This window comes from Ixodes scapularis, unplaced genomic scaffold (assembly GCF_016920785.2).
Source record: "Ixodes scapularis isolate PalLabHiFi unplaced genomic scaffold, ASM1692078v2 PGA_scaffold7__128_contigs__length_106722199, whole genome shotgun sequence".
NCBI classification, from domain to species: Eukaryota; Metazoa; Arthropoda; class Arachnida; order Ixodida; family Ixodidae; genus Ixodes; species Ixodes scapularis.
The window spans coordinates 74331269-74341309 of NW_024609882.1; positions in this window are offsets into that span (position 1 = coordinate 74331269).

Below are 10041 nucleotides of genomic sequence, written 5' to 3' on the forward strand. Positions count from 1 at the left end.
CCACGCCCGACACTTCCTACTCGATATCCATTTCTCCCCGCGGCGCATATAAGCTTGACATGTGCGGGTGAGCACTTTGGTCGCTGACCATTACAGATTTATAGAAGAATACACAAAACACGGCGCAATGGACAGCCGTGTGTTAGAACTGTTTCCATTTAAAAAGTATGGAGGCAAAATCTATAATGTTAGTCCGTTGCAATAAATAACGATATGTTAACAATAAATCTTAAACCGGTCATGAAAAAGTTCAAATTTTTGTTATTTTCTTGCTGGACCAGTGTTATGAGCAGTCCGACTAGCTTGAATCAGATAGGAAAACAAATTATTGGGATTTTGTCATTACGTATACAATAATAAATGAAAATGATCCTTGCGCAAGCCATTTTTTATATATTTTTGTGAAGGGCATCCGGACATCCGCCCAACACTTCACTTCCGCTAGTTGCAGCAGTTGCAGTACGGGAGCAGACGCCTTCACTTCTGGGGCGTTTTGATGCAGTTTGTTGTCGTATGTCGTGTCGGTGTCGAGAAGAGCGGTGGGGCTTGGGAGTTTGTGACCGGTGTTATTGTTACAAAATCCAGCTGACAGCCTCCTCAAAAGAGAATTTCGCGAATTTAGAAATAGGGTTACAGCAAAAATACGTTTAGCAAAAAAGAAATATTGTATTAACCAGTTCAATGCGGCCAATAAGAACTCGAAGAAAACATGGGAACTTGTAAACCAGCTAACAGGTCGAAAAACGAGGAATTATATTGATGACACTATTCTGAAACACTTCCGTGGATCAAGTTCGTGGGAGGGCCTATCGGAATCCTTCAACAATACTTTCATTGACTCAGTAAAAAAACTGAAAAGTAACATACCCGTGGTATCATCAAAAGGTGTTACAACCCCAGTCACTTGCGCTAATTCAGCTTACCTTCCAGATATGACAGAGCATGACCTCCTAAGGATTATAAATTCTATGTCTTTGACAAAATTTCCCGGCATTGATAAGATAAGAATTCGAGATATACGCTATAATTTTAATAAACTAAAAGAAATCTTGCTTAAAATAATAAACGACGTTCTCCACACCGGTGATATCCCCAAAAAGCTTAAGGTATCTATTATAAGGCCTCTGTATAAAAAGGGAAAGCAACAAGACCTTGGAAGTTATCGGCCTATATCTATCCTGCCTGTGCTGATGCACATAATTGAAAAATGGGTTCATATGGCTATGAGCAGTTTCTGTGAAAAATTTTCTTTACTAAGCAAAACTCAATACGGTTTCCGTCAGCAAAAGAGTACACTAACATTGCTTGAGGACTTCTCTGACTACATTCATGATGCCATAGATAATAACAAAACCACGTTAGCCCTATTCATTGACCTATCAAAGGCTTTCGACACCATTGACCATTCTTTACTTTTACAGTTTTTCGAGAGTTATTTCACGGATAGATTTCAAATGGTAAAAATTATGAACCACGTGAGTAATAAAATTTCAGTCGATTGTGGAGTACCGCAGGGTAGTACATAGGGACCCATGTTATATAATGTTTACACCAACGATCTCGGTTGCTTGCCTTTTGCTTCGGAAATATTCCAATATGCAGACGATACAGTGTTATTGCTACCATCTGATAACTATGAAAACTCAGTTTCTCTACTTCAAAAAGACGTTGATACATTATTGATTTGGTTTGCTGTTAACATGATTTCTGTGAATGTTCCTAAGACTCAGCTTGTCTGTTTCCGTAATCCGCATAAACGTGTTCAGTTGTCTCCATGTATTCTCCTTCACACAGCTCATTGTCATAATTGCAACTGTTTGCCTCTGCCGTATAGCAGGTCTGTTAAATACCTAGGCATCTATTTCGAGAGCACATGTTGTGGATAGAACAAATAGATTACATAATAAAACGTTTGCGTGTAATATCTGCCAACATGTATAAATTAAAATTTGTCAGCTCTTTAAGAATAGGTTGTTAGTTTTCAGATCACTAGTAGAATCGACGTTGCGTTACGGTATCACTGTATATGGTCATTGTTCACGTTCTAAAATGACTGCGATAGATCGGGTATTAAAACAGATTGTGAACCATATCACCTATGGAACTGGGTACGAAACATTAGAAATGCAGGAAAAGGTGGCAAAGCTGGGTATTTTATTTTCTGAAAAATTTCATATCTTTGCTACAATCACGCAAAACTTTTTTAATAAGGCTTTTAGGAATAAAGTGGCCAAAACCAGAGTCTTAAGACATACAGAAAGATATGTTGTCCCGAAAGTATACACCCACTACGGAAAAAGAACAAGAAATCATTATATTCCAACATTATTTAATAGACTTCCTCAATTTTTAATAGCTATGACATCCTTAAAAAAAATAAAATTCAAACTTAAAACCTGGTGTCATTCTTTAATGAATTAATTGTAATATGTCTAACTGCATAACTTCTAAGTGCCTTTTTTCTGTTGTGCAATTTGATTCCGATTTCCTCATGTCAATGCGTTCCGTCGTTTGCCTGGCCCCACACACAAGCACACCCCTGCTTTTGTGGGCCAGATCACTGTTTTTGTATATATTTCCTGTGAATAAATATTACTATTACTATTCGTGAACACTGGTGTGGGGCGCTGATGCGTCTTTTTTTTATACTGCCACCACCCCGAACTTTGAAGATACACGGGCCCGTATCAGTGCATTATGCTGAATCGCGAGCTCCTTCTCTGTTGACGTCGCTTTCCTGGCACCACTCGTGGATACTGCAAGCGTTTAAACAGTGTGCACCGTCTCGCCTACATCCCCGGTGACGTACTCGACCTGTTGAAACTTATTGCTTCCGTCATTTTAGAGTACGCAAGGCAGTTATCTCGTTGGTCTGGTTTCGGTTATAAAAGCAAGGCAAAACGCTCGTAGTTCCCGCCCTCAGTACACGTTGGACATCTTCCACACTTTGACACCGGATAACTGAATGAACGAGGATTTACATTCACTTCCGAGGTTACTGTCGCCGCTTCCTCACCGTTGAGCAGCAGGATGAGCTGGCGACAAGCCGCGGATGAAAGGCTTGAGCATCAACAGCCCAAGCGCACTCGGTGCCGATGCGGGCGACGCGCGTTTCTGTCAACTGGGAGGCCAGCACAAACCGTGACCGTTCCACCTCTTCGTCATGACACGGTGTTGCAGAGAGCAGGGTAAAATAGAGCTACACGGATCACCGAAGCAAACGACTGCTATCTTAAATTTTGGCTTGTGATTGCGCCTTTGTAGTAGATCATCTTATTCGTTTTGCTGGAGAGACGCAAACGACGGGCATAACAAAATCGCTTGCATATTCCGCATATCTCACAAAAGCATTTACCCTGTAACCTTGCGAAAAGCGCGAAACACGGAGTCCACACCGTCCTAAGCTTCCCGTTTCTTACATGCTTTAGAGCAGTTTGTACCTGCTAGTAGATATGCCTACTGAAACTGAAACAGGGCAGTGCCAGAGAGAAAGAGACAAAGTTGAGAAAGCTTGCACGCTCTCCAATTTCTCAACTCTCAAGTGATTGTACCATAATAAATGCACCAACGCGTCTTCCAATATAAAGAAAGAGCACTACGTTCACAACATAAAAAATGGTCTCAGTACATGCATCTGTCGGCAGGTAGGAAACCTTGCCCTAATTTCACGCCGCATGATTGGCGAAACAAACTCGTTGCAGGACCGAATCATCTACTCGAGCGGTGTGCGTCGCTATGCAAACGCAGTCCAACTCGAAGCATAAAAAACGGCAGATTTAAGACAACAATCCGGAGTCCATTATTCAATTAAAACAACGTAATTTTGTTGAAAACGCCCGCTGCTTCTTACTCACGGTATGTGTCGGGATACTTCCACAGTTTGAAACGGAACGAAGGGTGATTTACTTTTCAAAACGCTCGCTGCGTCCTCCCGGACCAGCTGGACCGGATCAGCTGACGACGACGGGACCGTACCCGTTGAACCTCCACCACGCAACAAACAATTTGCGCTCCGTGTTAAAAGCGTGGTTCAAACAGACCCGGAATACAAAGCACCGCGCCACACACGACGAATGTTTCAGCTCTTTTTCGCATCACCGGGTTGCACCAAACAGAACGAGATCGCCGAAGTCAACGCCGCGCTGTCGTGAACCTTGGCTTGTGGTTGCGAACTCGTGAACCCTGTGACTCCCTTCGCTTTCAAAGCACACACGACGATTACGAATGCTACACTGTTAGCAAAAATAACACGCCCAGACGTGTAAACCGTTGTCCCATCGCGGACACGTCGAAACGTGTTCGTTTTACACGGGGCCATCTGTGCTTTTCGTCTACAGATGAGGTGCTGTGTAAACTTAACACGCTACACCGTGTCTGCCTTCCGCAAAACCGTTTCGAGCGTGTTCCTTATGAAACATGGCGGCCAGCGGCCGAGAACAGGCGAGAGACGAGCCCAGCGAGCCGCGCGCCTTTCAGTCGAATTGAAAGCACACAGGGCGCGTTAGTTCTCGTTTGATGTCTTTTATACACAGTAAAGTCTCCAAGCGGCGGACGTAGCTACTTGCAAAGGTACGTACGTGCGTTGTCGGCGGTCGGCGGCGTCGGTAACTTCAACAAACCGCTAAACAAAAAAAAAAAAAAAAAAAAAAAAAACGAATGCCGAATTTACATGGATAAATAACTTGAGCAAACTATTTACAATCGGGCGGTAACTTGCACCACCTATCGAGATTTCTAGCAGCCTGTTTTTAAAAAAGAGACGAGTCTGTTAACACGGCGAACGACCACGACTACACGGCAACCCTACACACAACGCAGGCAACACAGCACACAGCACCGACATGTACACAAACACAACAACCGACACTACGCCCGACACTTCCTACTCGATATCCATTTCTCCCCGCGGCGCATATAAGCTTGACATGTGCGGGTGAGCTCTTTGGTCGCTGACCATTACAGATTTATAGAAGAATACACAAAACACGGCGCAATGGACAGCCGTGTGTTAGAACTGTTTGCATTTAAAAAGTATAGAGGCAAAATCTATAATGTTAGCCCGTTGCATTAAATAACGATATGTTAACAATAAATCTTAAACCGGTCATGAAAAAGTTCAAATTTTTGTTATTTTCTTGCTTGACCAGTGTTATGAGCAGTCCGACTAGCTTGAATCAGATAGGAAAACAAATTATTGGGATTTTGTCATTACGTATACAATAATAAATGAAAATGATCCTTGCGCAAACCATTTTTTATATATTTTTGTGAAGGACATCCGGACATCCGCCCAACACTTCACTTCCGCTAGTTGCAGCAGTTGCAGAACGGGAGCAGACTCCTTCACTTTTGGGGCGTTTTGATGCAGTTTGTTGTCGTATGTCGCGTCGGTGTCGAGAAGAGCGGTGGGGCTTGGGAGTTTGTGACCGGTGTTATTCGTGAACACTGGTGTGGGGCGCTGATGCGTCTTTTTTTTTTATACTGCCACCACCCCGAACTTTGAAGATACACGGGCCCGTAGCAGTGTATTATGCTGAATCACGAGCTCCTTCTCTGTTGACATCGCTTTCCTGGTACTACTCGTGGATACTGCAAGCGTTTAAACAGTGTGCACCGTCTCGCCTATATCCCCGGTGACGTACTCGACCTGTTGAAACTTATTGCTTCCGTCATTTTAGAGTACGCAAGGCAGTTATCTCGTTGGACTGGTTTCGGTTATAAAAGCAAGGCAAAACGCTCGCAGTTCCCGCCCTCAGTACACGTTGGACATCTTCCACACTTTGACACCGGATAACTGAATGAACGAGGATTTACATTCACTTCCGAGGTTACTCTCGCCGCTTCCTCACCGTTGAGCAGCAGGATGAGCTGGCGACAAGCCGCGGATGAAAGGCTTGAGCATTAACAGCCCAAGCGCACTCGGTGCCGATGCGGGCGACGCGGGTTTCTGTCAACCGGGAGGCCAGCACAAACCGTGACCGTTCCAGCTCTTCGTCATGACACGGTGTTGCAGAGATCAGGGTAAAATAGAGCTACACGGATCACCGAAGCAAACGCACTGCTATCTTAAATCTTGGCTTGTGATTGCGCCTTTGTAGTAGATCATCTTATTCGTTTTGCTGGAGAGACGCAAACGACGGGCATAAGAAAATCGCTTGCATATTCCGCATATCTCACAAAAGCATATACCCTGTCACCTTGCGAAAAGCGCGAAACACGGAGTCCGCACCGTCCTAAGCTTCCCGTTTTTTACCTGCTTTAGAGCAGTTTGTACCTGCTAGTAGATATGCCTACTGAAACTGAAACAGCGTAGTGTGAGAGAGAAAGGGACAAAGTTGAGAAAGCTTGCTCACTCTCCAATTTCTCAACTCTCAAGTGATTGTACCATAATAAATGCACCAACGCGTCTTCCAAAATAAGGAAAGAGCACTACGTTCACAACATAAAAAATGGTCTCAGTACATGCATCTGTGGGCAGGTAGGAAACCTTGCCCTAATTTATTCACGCCGCATGATTGGCGCAACAAACTCGTTGCAGGACCGAATCATCTACTCGAGCGGTGTGCGTCGCTATGCAAACGCAGTCCAATACGAAGCATAAAAAACGGCAGATTTAAGTAAACAATCCGGAGTCCATTATTCAATTAAAACAACGTAATTTTGTTAAAAACGCCCGCTGCTTCTTACTCACGGTATGTGTCGGGATACTTCCACAGTTTGAAACGGAACGAAGGAAGATTTACTTTGAAAAACGCTCGCGGCGTCCTCCCGGACCAGCTGGACCGGATCAGCTGACGACGACGGGACTGTACCCATTGAACCTTCACCACGCAACAAACAATTTGCGCTCCGTGTTAAAAGCGTGGTTCAAACAGACCCGGAATACAAAGCACCGCACCACACACGACGAATGTTTCAGCTCTTTTTCGCATCGCCGGGTTGCACCAAACAGAACGAGATCGCCGAAGTCAACGCCGCGCTGTCGTGAACCTTGGCTTGTGGTTGCGAACTCGTGGACCCTGTGACTCCCTTCGCTTTCGAAGCACACACGACGATTACGAATGTTACTTTCCGTCTTCCAGGAACCTCACAGGGGCACTTCTCCGGTCACGTCTTCACTATGTGCTCGCAAACTCCGAAGCCCCATGCGAAGCTTCTCGCGTCCCGTCAAACCAAAACTGTAGCGGCGCCATGCGTACTTGCCAGATCTTCTCCGGTCAAACAAAAACAACAAAAGCCAACCGGCGCTTGCTTCTAGCGTACATCGGCGTTGCGCTTGCGCCGTGGCCAGATCGCTTGCAGTTGAAGGTTGAAGCAAAAACGAAACCAACTGCAATGTCACGTGTTCATATCAAGGAGACGCTTTTTAAATCCATTTTAACTGTTTGGAACGAATAATTAGACCCATGACTTTATTTGTGGTGTCTAAGAAACTGTTATCAGGACCCCTAAACTAAATACAAACATGGGCGACATGAGGGAAGCCGCATTGCCATCGACCAGAAGATGGCGGCGAGCACGGTAAGCGCGGGTTTCGCCAACGTCCTGCGACATGGCGCAATCGCTTTTGGTGCATATCTGTCTCCGAGACATGTTTCTTTCCGCGGCATTTGTCTCGACGGTCCTTTCTAAGTGTGTCCCCAAGCATTCCGGTGCTTCGATAGCCGGCGATGCTGCGGTCGTCGCCGGGGGCGATGCGTGTTATCGAGGTCGGCTACATGGTTATGCGTGTATGACCGAACCAAAGCACGTTTTTTACAACCTCGCATGATTTCTGAACGAATTATCCGTTACTCATCGTGTAAATTTATGGTAATTTGTGTAAATAGCGTGTTTTTCACCCCAAATATTAGCCAAATACACGGGACTTGCTAACAGTGTACTTTCCGTCTTCCAGGAACATCACAGGGGCACTTCTCCGGTCACGTCTTCACTATGTGCTCGCAAACTCCGAAGCTCTATGCGAAGCTTCTCGCGTCCTGTCAAACCAAAACAGTAGCGGCGCCATGCGTACTTGCCAGATTTTCTCCGGTCAAACAAAAACAACGAAAGCCAACCGGCGCTTGCTTCCAGCGTACATCGGCGTTGCGCTTGCGTCGTGGCCAGATCGCTTGCAGTTGAAGGTTGAAGCAAAAACGAAACCAACTGCAATGTCACGTGTTCACATCGAGGACACGCTTTTTATATCCATTTTAACTATTTGGAACGAATAATTAGACCCATGACTTTATTTGTGGTGTCTAAGAAACTGTTATCAGGACCCCTAAAGTAAATACAAACATGGGCGACATGAGGGAAGCCGCATCAGCCGCACTGCCATCGACCAGAAGATGGCGGCGAGCACGGTAAGCGCGGGTTTCGCCAACGTCCTGCGACATGGCGCAATTGCTTTTGGTGCATATCTGTCTCCGAGACATGTTTCTTTCCGCGGCATTTGTCTCGACGGTCCTTTCTAAGTGTGTCCCCAAGCATTCCGGTGGTTCGATAGCCGGCAATGCCGCGGTCGTCGCCGGGGGCGATGCGTGTTATCGAGGTCGGCTACGCGGTTATGCGTGTATGACCGATCCAAAACACGTTTTTTACAACCTCGTATGATTTCTGAACGAATTATCCGTTACTCATCGTGTAAATTTATGGTAATTTGTGTAAATAGCGTGTTTTTCACCCAAAATATTCGCCAAATACACGGGACTTGCTAACAGTGTACAGGCGACCGCGCACGCCAAATGCGGCCTAAACAACAGATAAAGTATCATCATACTACTACTCACCCTTGAGTTTTTGCTCGGAGTGAAATTGTTTCTGTGCAGCGCGGTGATCCACTCATGCCGAAGGGCTGCGTCGGACGGAAATTTGTGGAAGCCGTACACTTCGCAACCGCAGTCGCCTCTTGTGCAGTCGTGTTGCGCGCAGTGGGCGTCTGAAAGAAGCCTGCGCTTCCTTTGGCTGTTAGCACAAGCAAAAACGGCACAGTGCCGTCCCGATGATCGACTGTCGTACATCTCCACTCCCGCAAAGCCGATGACAGCAGGGTAACAAAGGCAAATATCGGATCGCCTACGGCATCGCTGCGCCGGCTGCGCAATGTGCGAACCCCCCCCTCCCCCCCCCCCCCCCCCCCCCCGTCGTGGCGCTGCGAGCGCCTGGGTTCGAGAGTAGTATTTCTGGTTTATTGATCGCTGGGTTCGTGGATTTCGGACACTGGTCTGTATGTTCACAATTTCACGGTGATTAAACTTCGGCCCAATTATATAAAGGTAAGCTTAGGGGGTGGTCTCAACAAACTGCGGAATTATGAATTGAACTTGTCGATGTCTAGCCGAAAAAGGGGGGGGGGGGGCGGGAAGCCGCAAAAACTTTTTTTCTATGAGGCTGCGGTAAAAAAAGAAAAAAAGTCTTCTGACGTGGTCATCATCACCTTCAGAGAAGTCACCAGGTGAAGATACAAAGCATCCTTCGCCTGCCCATTTCTAAGACGCCGATTGCCACCTCAATTGTTCGTCTTAAAAAAAAAAAATTGTATGCTTCATCGCCACTCGAAATGCGCTCCAAAAACGTCGCATCGTTGTCAGAATTGGAAATCAAGACTCCGCAAATAGTCGGGATGTCTTAACATTGGTTGTCCGATAGCGAGTGCGAAACGGCATGATTCGAAGCTGCATGGATGTAAAATTTGTCTCTAAATTTAGTGTAACATCTACCGTCGATGTTACATGCCCTACAAATGAAAGGACGCTAATGGTTTGTAAGACATTTTTACGAACAAAGATTTCGACCCTTCTAACTTTTTTACCCGTATTCATTGTAGCGGGGCGGCCTGCATGAGTTTCATGTTCAACAAAACCCATTCTTGTTTTGTTCGAAGCACACATGCCACCTAAGAACGCATAATGTGATCATGGCTTTGTTAACATGCACACATTATACATATAAAACGTTTTATCTCGTATTCGCCTAGCTTGTGAAAAACCTGACATTCACTCGCTGCTCCAATTGCGGCTTTATAGTCTTAGCCGCTGGCACACGCGTACTAACCTAACT